We start from the raw sequence: 11,236 nt of genomic DNA, 5'->3' as shown, positions 1-11,236 counted from the left end.
GCCAAGTATTCTCCGGAGGCAGCAAAGATGGAATGAATTGAGACGTCGCTCTTGACTGACATACATTGTCCAGGCCTCGCTGCCATAGAGCAAGGTACTGAGGACACAGGCTTGATACACTCGGACCTTTGTGTTCTGTGTCAGTGTGCCATTTTCCCACACTCTCTTGGCCAGTCTGGACATAGCAGTAGAAGCCTTTCCCATACGCTTGTTGATTTCTGTATCTAGAGACAGGTTACTGGTGATAGTTGAGCCTAGGTAGGTGAACTCTTGAACCACTTCCAGAGCGTGGTCGCCAATATTGATGGATGGAGCATTTCTGACGTCCTGCCCCATGATGTTCATTTTCTTGAGGCTGATGGTTAGGCCAAACTCATTGCAGGCAGCCGCAAACCTGTCGATGAGACTGTGCAGGCACTCTTCAGTGTGAGATGTTAAAGCAGCATCGTCAGCAAAGAGGAGTTCCCTGATGAGGACATTCCGTACTTTGGACTTCGCTCTTAGACGTGCAAGGTTGAACAACCTACCCCCAGATCTTGTGTGGAGGAAAACTCCTTCTGAAGACTTGAACGCATGTGAAAGCAGCAGAGAGAAGAAAATCCCAAAAAGTGTGGGTGCGAGAACACAGCCCTGTTTCACGCCACTCAGGATAGGAAAGGGGTCTGATGAGGTGCCGCCATGTTGAATTGTGCCTTTCATATTGTCATAGAATGAGGTGATGATACTTAGTAGCTTTGGTGGACATCCAATCTTTTCCAGTGGACTGAAGAGACCACGTCTGCTGACGAGGTCAAAGGCTTTGGTGAGGTCAATGAAAGCAATGTAGAGGGGCATCTGTTCGTGGCATTTCTCCTGTATCTGACGAAGGGAGAACAGCATGTCAACGGTCGATCTCTCTGCACGGAAGCCACACTGTGCCTCAGGGTAGACGCGTTCGGCCAGCTTCTGGAGCCTGTTTAGAGTGGCTCGAGCAAAGACGTTCCCCACTATGCTGAGCAGTGAGATTCCACGGTAGTTGTTGCAGTCACCGCGATCACCTTTGTTTTTATAGAGGGTGATGATATTGGCATCGCACATGTCCTGAGGTACTGCTCCCTCGTCCCAGCACAGGCATAGCAGTTCATGTAGTGCTGAGAGTATAGCAGGCTAGGCACTCTTGATTATTTCAGGGGTAATGCTGTCCTTCCCAGGGGCTTTTCCACTGGCTAGAGAATCAATGGCATCACTGAGTTCCGATTTTGTTGGCTGAATGTCCAGCTCATCCATGACTGGTAGAGGCTGGGCTCTAAATTGGGGGAAGGCTAATTATAACAATATTAGGCAGGAACTGAAGAATTTAGATTGGGGGCGGCTGTTTGAGGGTAAATCAACATCTGACATGTGGGAGTCTTTCAAACGTCAGTTGATTAGAATCCAGGACCAGCATGTTCCTGTGAGGAAGAAGGATAAGTTTGGCAAGTTTCGGGAACCTTGGATAACGCGGGATATTGTGAGCCTAGTCAAAAAGAAAAAGGAAGCATTCGTAAGGGCTGGAAGGCTAGGAACAGACGAATCCCTTGAGGAATATAGACAGTAGGAAGGAACTTAAGCAAGGAGTCAGGAGGGCTAAAAGGAGTTATGAGAAGTCATTGGCAAACAGGATTAAAGAAAATCCCAAGGCTTTTTATCTGTATGTAAAGAGCAAGAGGGTAACCAGGGAAAGGGTTGGTCCACTCAAGGACAGAGAAGGGAATCTATGTGTGGAGCCAGGGGAAATAGGCGAGGTACTAAATGAGTACTTTGCATCAGTATTCACCAAGGAGAAGGACTTGGTGGATGATGAGCCTAGGGAAGGGAGTGCAGATAGTCTCAGTCATCTCATTATCAAAAAGGAGGAGGCGTTGGGTGTCTTGCAAAGCATTAAGGTAGATAAGTCCCCAGGGCCTGATGGGATCTACCCCAGAATACTGAGGGAGTCAAGGGAAGAAATTGCTGGGGCCTTGCCAGAAATCTTTGCATCCTCATTGGCTACAGGTGAGGTCCCAGAGGACTGGAGAATAGCCAATGTTGTTCCTTTGTTTAAGAAGGGTAGCAAGGATAATCCAGGAAATTATAGGACGGTGAGCCTTACGTCAGTGGTAGGGAAATTATTAGAGAGGATTCTTCGGGACAGGATTTACTCCCATTTGGAAACAAATGGACTTATTAGCGAGAGGCAACATGGTTTTGTGAAGGGGAGGTCGTGTCTCACTAATTTGATTGAGTTTTTTGAGGAAGTGACAAAGATGATTGATGAAGGAAGGGCAGTGGATGTTATCTATATGGACTTCAGTAAAGCCTTTGACAAGGTCCCTCATGGCAGACTGGTACAAAAGGTGAAGTCACATGGGATCAGAGGTGAGCTGGCAAGATGGATACAGAACTGGCTCGGTCATAGAAGAGGGTAGCGGTGGAAGGGTGCTTTTCTGAATGGAGGGATGTGACTAGTGGTGTTCCGCAGGGATCAGTGCTGGGACCTTTGCTGTTTGTAGTATATATAAATGATTTTAGGAAAATGTAGCTGGTCTGATTAGTAAGTTTGCGGACGACACAAAGGTTGGTGGAGTTGCAGACAGTGATGAGGATTGTCAGAGCATACAGCAGGATAGAGATCAGTTGGAGACTTGGGCGGAGAAATGGCAGATGGAGTTTAATTCGGACAAATGTGAGGTAATGCAATTTGGAAGGTCTAATGCAGGTGGGAAGTATACAGTAAATGGCAGAACCCTTAGGAGTATTGACAGGCAGAGAGATCTGGGCGTACAGGTCCACAGGCCACTGAAAGTGGCAACGCAGGTGGAAAAGGTAGTCAAGAAGGCATACGGCATGCTTGCCTTCATCGGTCGGGGCATAGATTATAAAAATAGGCAAGTCATGCTGCAACTGTACAGAACTTTAGTTAGGCCACACTTAGAATATTGCGTGCAATTCTGGTCGCCACACTAACAGAAGGACGTGGAGCCTTTGGAGAGGGTACAGAAGAGGTTTACCAGGATGTTGCCTGGTCTGGAGGGCATTAGCTATGAGGAGAGGTTGGATAAACTCGGATTGTTTTCACTGGAACGACGGAGGTGGAGGGGTGACATGATGGAGGTTTACAAAGTTATAAGCGGCATGGACAGAGTGGATAGTCAGAAGCTTTTTCCCAGGGTGGAAGAGTCAGTTACTAGGGGACATAGGTTTAAGGTGAGAGGGGCAAAGTTTAGAGGGGATGTGCGAGGCAAGTTCTTTACACAGAGGGTGGTGAGTGCCTGGAACTTGCTGCCAGGGGAGGTGGTGGAAGCAGGTACAATAGCGACGTTTAAGAGGCATTTTGACAAATACACGAACAGGATGGGAATAGAGGGATACGGTCCCCGGAAGTGCAGAAGGTGTTAGTTTAGGCAGGCATCAAGATCGGCGCAGGCTTGGAGGGCCGAATGGTCTGTTCCTGTGCTGTACTGTTCTTTGGTGAGACCACATCTGGTGTACTGTGTACAATATTGTTCTCCTTATTTAAGGAAGGTTGTAAATGCATTGGAAGCAGTTCAGAGAAGATTTACTGGACTAATACCTGGAATGGGTGGGTTTTATGAGCACAGGTTGTGTTGTATGATTGCCTTTAAGAGTGATGTCCCTTTAAGATCTTAGTATGCTAATGAGCTAAATACTGGGATGTAGTCATGTGACCACAAGCCAGAGTCACGCTGCAACTGTAACATCTCGAGGAAGGTTCTGTAAATAGTTTACTCTGTACTGTATCTTCTTTTTTTTCTTCTTTGGCCTCCTTGTCTCGAGAGTGGTCAGTGGTTTGTGAAGCTGTGCCTGGAGTGGCCATAAAGGCCAATTCGAGAGTAACACTCTTCCACAGGTGCTGCAGATAAAATTGGTTGTCGGGGCTGTAACACAGTTGGCTCTCCCCTTGCGCTTCTGTCTTTTTTCCTGCCAACTGCTAAGTCTCTTCAACTCGCCACTCTTTAGCCCCGCCTTTATGGCTGTCCACCAGCTCTGGCAATCGCTGGCAACTGACTCCCACGACTTGTGATCAATGTCACAGGACTTCATGTCGCATTTGCAGACGTCTTTAAAGCGGAGACATGGACGGCCGGTGGGTCTGATACCAGTGACGAGCTCGCTGTACAATGTGCCCTTGGGGATCCTGCCATCTTCCATGCGGCTCACATGGCCAAGCCTGTATATAATGTACTGTATATAATAATAGTTTAGCTGTAATAAACCATTTTGAGATCTTCAGCATAACTGGACTCCGTGCATTTCATTTATGTTGCATCAGAAAATATAAAAGACTCATTACAGGTTGGACAGGCTAGGCTTGTATCCGCTAGAGTTTAGAAGTGTAAGAGGCGACTTGACTGAAACATAATATCCTGAAGTGTTTTGACAGGATGGATGTGGAAAGGATGTTTCCCCTTAAGGGAGAATGTGACTACGCTTCAAAAGTACTTCATTGGCTGTAAAGAGCTTTGAGCCGTCCAGTGGCTGTGAAATGCACAATGTCAATGCAAGTCTTTTTTTTCTTTTTACCTCACTTTCCTCCTTTAAGACATTCCTTAAAACCTACCTCTTTGACCAAGCTTTTGGCCATTTGCCCTAATATATCTTTATGTGGTTCAGTGTCAAATTTTGCTTTCTAATATTCCTGTGAAGCCTCTTGGGATGTTTTATTATTTTAAAGTCACTATATAAATGTAAGTTTTAGTTGTGGCCTGGACAACGTATGCCAGCCAAGAGCGACGTCTCAATTCATTCCATCTTCGCTGCCTTCGGAGAATACTTGGCATCAGGTGGCAGGACTATATCTCCAACACAGAAGTCCTTGAAGCGGCAAACATCCCCAGCTTATACACACTACTGAGTCAGCGGCGCTTGAGATGGCTTGGCCATGTGAGCCGCATGGAAGATGGCAGGATCCCCAAAGACACATTGTACAGCGAGCTCGCCACTGGTATCAGACCCACCGGCCGTCCATGTCTCCGTTATAAAGACGTCTGCAAACGCGACATGAAATCGTGTGACATTGATCACAAGTCGTGGGAGTCAGTTGCCAGCATTCGCCAGAGCTGGCGGGCAGCCATAAAGACAGGGCTAAATTGTGGCGAGTCGAAGAGACTTAGTAGTTGGCAGGAAAAAAGACAGAGGCGCAAGGGGAGAGCCAACTGTGCAACAGCCCCAACAAACAAATTTCTCTGCAGCACCTGTGGAAGAGCCTGTCACTCCAGAATTGGCCTTTATAGCCACTCTAGGCGCTGCTTCACAAACCACTGACCACCTCCAGGCGCGTATCCATTGTCTCTCGAGATAAGGAGGCCCAAAAGAAAAAAGAAGTTGTGACAATCCCTCCTGCTTATTCAGGGGAATGCTTGTACATCTGTTACTTTACAGTTCAATTTTCTTTTTTAAGATTGAGGGATTGTTGAGGAGTTGAGGAGGGGGTCGATAGACAGGTCAAGAAACTATATTTCCTAAAATGTAAATGAGTTAGATATACAGGTGGCATAGCTAGCTTCTGGCAGAACAAACTTGAGATAGTACACTGAAGCCACTCTGTACTTTGTTCTCTGGACAGAGGTAATTACATTTTCTCTGTATTTGGCAGTGTTGCTACAAAGGTAATTGGAGATAATTTGTTGTTGTGAAATAACCAGAAGTTTCAAAAACTCCCGAAGACAGAACAAAAGGCCTTTGATGTAAATTAAATTCCATTGCCCAGTAAAAATTATTTACAAAACCTCCTCAAAGTCACCTTGCAGAGTGTCAGCAGGAGCAGGTCACACAAATTAAGCAAATTTCCACTGAGCATGCTGCATCCACAGCACATAGTGTGATACTTATTTTGTAAAACCATTACGCCAATTTACAAACTCGGGCAAGTCAAATCAGGAAGTTAATATGGAGAAGTATGTTTAAATTCTGTACTCATGTCATTACATATCACACTGCATTAGAGAGGCACCCATGTGAATTAAAAACAGAAAGTGCTGGAAATAGTCAGCAGGTCTGACAGCACCTGTGGAGAGAGAAGCAGAGTTAAGATTTTAGGTCAGTGACCTTTCATCAGAACTCACCCATGTGAATTCTTGTTCAATAAAAGGATACTCTACAGTCTACACTATGTCAGCACATTATGGGCTGAATTTTCAATGGCCCTTGGTGGCGGGGCTGGAGGTGGGGAGGGGCCTGAAAATGGGAGGGAAATCCTATTGGCGGGGGGGGGGGGTGCTCCACGACGTGTTCCCACTTCCATGGGATTATGCCGGAGTCGGATTGACGGCAGGAATGGTTACCAACCCGGCTGCAGCCGGTAACCAATTAAACCCCTTAAGAGCTTAATTATTGGCACTCTCCTAATGCCAACCAGATTTTCGATCTGGTTCACCCAAGAATGTGGATGTAGTTATGGAACTCAGAGAGATAGACTGTGAGGTTCTTGAGCAAATTGTCATAGGGAGTGACAAGGTATTGGAGGTTTTGGCAGGCTTAAAAGTAGACAAATCCCCAGATCCGGACGATTTGTGTCCCAGGATGCTGTGGGAGGCGAGGGTGGAGATTGCAGGGGCTCTGACCCTAATTTTTAATTCCTCTCTGGCCACGGGGGAGATGCCAGAGGACTGGAGAACAGCTAATGTGGTCCCACTATTTAAGAAAGGTTGTAGAGATAAGTCAGGGAACTACAGACCAGTGAGTCTCACATCAGTGGCAGGGAAACTATTGGAGAAAATTCTGAAGGAGAGAATCTATCTCCACTTGGAGAGGCATATTTGATTAGGAATAGTCAGCATGGCTTTGTCAGAGGGAGGTCCTGCCTAACAAATTAGATTGAATTTTTTGAGCATGTGACCAGGTGTGTAGATGAGGGTAGTGCAGTTGATGTAGTTTACATGGATTTCAGCAAAGCCTTTGACAAGGTCTCACATGGGAGACTTATCATGAAAGCAAATGTACATGGGATACAGGGTAACTTGATAAAGTGGATTCAAAATTGGCTTAGCTGTGGGAGACAGAGTGTGATGACAGACGGCTGTTTTAGTGACTGGAAGCCAGTGTCCAGTGGCGTACCACAGGGATCTGTGCTGGGTCCCCTATTGTTTGTCATTTATATAAATGACATAGATGACTATGTGGGGGGTAGGATCAGTAAGTTCGCGGATGACACAAAGATTGGCCGAGTGGTTAACAGTGAGGTTGAGTGTCTTGGGTTACAGGAAGATATAGATGGGATGGTCAAATGGGCAGAAAAGTGGCAGATGGAATTTAACCCTGAAAAGTGTGAGGTGATACACTTTGGAAGGTGTAATGTGACACGGAAGTATTCAATGAATGGCCTGACACTGGCAAGTTCCGAGGAACAAAGGGACCTTGGCGTGTTTGTCCATCGATCTCTGAATGCAGAAGGGCAGGTTAATAGGTTGGTGAAAAAGGCATATGGGACACTTGCCTTTGTCAATCAAGGCATAGATTACAAAAGCAGGGAGGTCATGTTGGAGTTGTATAGACCTTTGGTAAGGCAACAGCTGGAGTACTGTGTGCAATTCTGGTCGCCACATTATAGGAAGGATGTGATTGCACTGGAGGGGGTGCAGAGGCGATTCACCAGGATGGTGCCTGGGATGGAACATTTAAGCTATGAAGAGAGATTAGATAGGCTTGGGTTGCTTTCGCTGGCGCATAGAAGACTGAGGGGGGTCAGTTACGAGGGGACACAAGTTTAAGGTGAGGGGCAGGAGGTTTAAGGGGGATTTGAGGAAGAACGCTTTTACCCAGAGGGTGGTGACGGTTTGGAATGCCCTGCCTGGGAGGGTGGTAGAGGTGGGTTGCCTCACATCCTTTAAAAAGTACCTAGATGAGCACTTGGCACGTCATAACATTCAAGGCTATGGGCCAAGTGCTGGCAAATGGGATTAGGTAGACAGGTCAGGTGTCTTTAATGCATCGGTGCAGACACGATGGGCCGAAGGGCCTGTTCTGCACTGTATTATTCTGTGATTCTGCTGGGGGTTTCCGTCGCCAAACATGACACCGTGGCGGCCTCTCAGCAGCAGGGAGGGTAGACATCGGAGCCAGAGCCTCCACCTCAACAATTGGCCACCACCACAGCAGTGCCCATTACTGTTGGGGGTTTTTATCTGATCTCCAAATGCCCTAACCCTTCTGGCCTTCTTACTTACCTGATTGTGACTGGTGACCAGGAATGGAGGTGCCCTTGCACCTCCCTGCATACCTCAGCAGCTCCCACCTCTGACAGTGGGCTACTGATCTTTGACTGCTGAAAAGCCTGCTATTGGCCCTCCAGACTCAGGATCCCCCTGCCATCCTTAATTGGATGGTGCTCCACAGGCAGCCACTTAATTGGCTGTCTCCTTCAAAATTGCCCTCACTGGTTCCGACCTTCATTTCATCCCAACAGCAGGATCGCGATCCCAGAATGAAAATTCAGTCCTTTGTTTCAAAATTAAGCTTGCAGCTGGGGTGTTAAGGACTCAATAGACTGAATGGCCTTCTGTGCTTAACCATTGTATGATTCAGACGTCACAGGTAAGTGATGCACCTATTGATGAATTGAACTTGTACAACTAGGGCGGCACAGTGGCGCAGTGGTTAGCACCGCAGCCTCACAGCTCCAGTGACCCGGGTTCAATTCCAGGTACTGCCTGTGTGGAGTTTGCAAGTTCTCCCTGTGTCTGCGTGGGTTTTCTCCGGGTGCTCCGGTTTCCTCCCACAAGCCAAAAGACTTGCAGGTTGGTAGGTAAATTGGACATTATAAATTGCCACTAGTATAGGTAGGTGGTAGGGAAATATAGGGACAGGTGGGGATGTGGTAGGAATATGGGATTAGTATAGATTAGTGTAAAATGGGTGGTTGATGGTCGGCACAGACTCGGTGGGCCAAAGGGCCTGTTTCAGTGCTGTATCTCTAAACTAAACTAAACTAACTTGAGTGTATATCACGAATGTAAACAAAACATTGTAGAGAACCTGAGTGCACACCACTAACTTAATGTAAACATTATGGAAGAAAACCACCTCAGCCTTTCTTTACCTTTTTTGAATTAGTTGTAAAGAGTCACTCAGCCTACCTACCGATTCTGAAGAAGCTAGAAGTATATCCAGACACAGCAAGGTAGTTTTCTTTTCTGGTCAAAACCTTCTCTGTAGATCCTAGGAAGCAAACATATTTTTCCATCCTTTTCATGTGACACATACTAACCCCAAGCACTTCATGCTTTTTCACAATACCAATCTGCATTGTTTTTTTTCCCCAGCTCTTTCCCCTCAAGTTGGCTTTTCAGTCTTCGTTCCGAGGTGCAAATATGCCAATTTTGCAAGGAGCCTAATCAGACTTCTGCCAGTCATTTTCCATATTCCTGAGCAAATGGATACTGGAAAATCTGAATGCCAGTGTGAAAAACACATGGTTCGTAACTGTGCAGTCCCAGTTTTTGTTAGACGGTTGTTCCAGGTTTATGTTTGGTTAGATCCCTGCTCCTGATTTCTGGCTATAATCTCAGTCCTGATCTCTGTTTCAACAGATCAGTAATGCCATCAACCAACTGAAGATCGAGATTAATTCGATATACTGTTGCTTTGTTGTCTCTTTGGTTTTATCTAATCAATAATGGACCAGCAAAAATTGTAAGGATTGCCCCTCATTTCTTAAATTGTATGCTGTTATGAATATGTATGTCATTGCTAAGTCTGATTGCTCAATTGTTTATACTGTTGGCATAGCAACGATCTAGAATGAAGGGCATAGATCCAAGATTAGATATGATTTAGTACATGGAACAGAAAACAATGTTTTATATAAATGTCTATGGAATGCATTGTAATTTTCCCCATTCCAATTTACTTAAGGGAAGCGTTTAAATTCAATACATAAATTGCACTAAAATATTCCTAAATCCCAGATCCCTGTTAAACATGATCATTCTGTGATTGTTATTCTCCAAGGTCATGCAACAGCTTTGTGGGATTTAGAAATCATTTGCCAGTAACAAGTTAATGTGCTGCCACCTGTACCTTTCCTATGTATTTAAACATTAAAGGAGTCACTTCATTTGGTTGGTTGGTGTTCTTTAAAACAATATTGCTGTTTTGTATATCTTATGTTGAAAGAATGGTCTTGTGGTCTAATGCACACCACTGGTGTTGCTTTGTCCTTCAAGTTAAAAGGTGGTTGTATTGCACTGTTGCAGAATCAACTTCAACCTCTGAGCTCTGGCACTTGTAGCTGTACTCTTTCCTGAGCAGACTGTTCCCTCATGCAACAGATTGGCTTAATAGCATTCTTTCCCAAATCCAAGTTGAGTTCGCATCCCACTATAGAGCATGAGTAATCAGGAAGTACTGCATTCCCAAAAAGATACCATCTTTCAAATGAGACCTGTTGAAATAGAAAATTTGTAGCTCCTCCCCCCCTCCTTATGGAGCTTTCCAGGTATCCCAACCAATGCCATCCAAACAGATTATGGAGTCAGGGAAGCTTACTATGAGCCAATTTGCCAATACTGTTGTCATTTTGTAGGTGAAGTAATGATATGAAAGCATATATAACTGTTAGTTCTTTATGCTGTATTCACTATTAAGCATTGGTTATTCAAAACTGTCTTCCTTTCCCTTTGATTCATGCAGTCTCAATACTAGCTTCACGGTGGGCTCCAGTAAGGAGGAGACAAAGCACAGTTATCTCACCAAAATGATGCTGGTTGTTTCCAACTCCATTTATAATTTGCTAAACATCGGTTGATGTGTCAGATGCCCTTTCCAAAGCACACAACTCATCCCTCTTGCCATTTAAAGCATTAAGAAATTGATCCAAGAACTACCAGTAAGAGCATGTATACCATCAGCCTCCTCCCAAGCATTGGAAGTGAAGAAAGCGATCTGCAACTCTATCAAATGATACTTCATGCAGGATCCACTAAAACCACTCAACTACATACCTCTCAGACTTTGTCCAGAGATGGATTCAAGTAAATACTAGGAGAAAGAAGCTGCTCTGACTATCAAGGAACTATTTGGGTGATCATGGCACCAGAAGTAGACCAGTTAGCCCCTCGAGCCTGTTCTGCCGTTCAATGAGATCATAATTGATCTGTGACCTAACTCCATATATCCACTTTTGCCTCATCTCCCTGAATACCTTTAATTGGTTAACAAAAATCTGTTCTAAAATTAATTGACCTAGCTGCAGAGAGCAAGGGCACAGCAAGACCAGCAG

Source organism: Heterodontus francisci, chromosome 1, assembly GCF_036365525.1.
Source record: "Heterodontus francisci isolate sHetFra1 chromosome 1, sHetFra1.hap1, whole genome shotgun sequence".
Lineage (NCBI taxonomy): Eukaryota > Metazoa > Chordata > Chondrichthyes > Heterodontiformes > Heterodontidae > Heterodontus > Heterodontus francisci.
Note: the sequence above shows the minus strand (reverse complement) of the source record.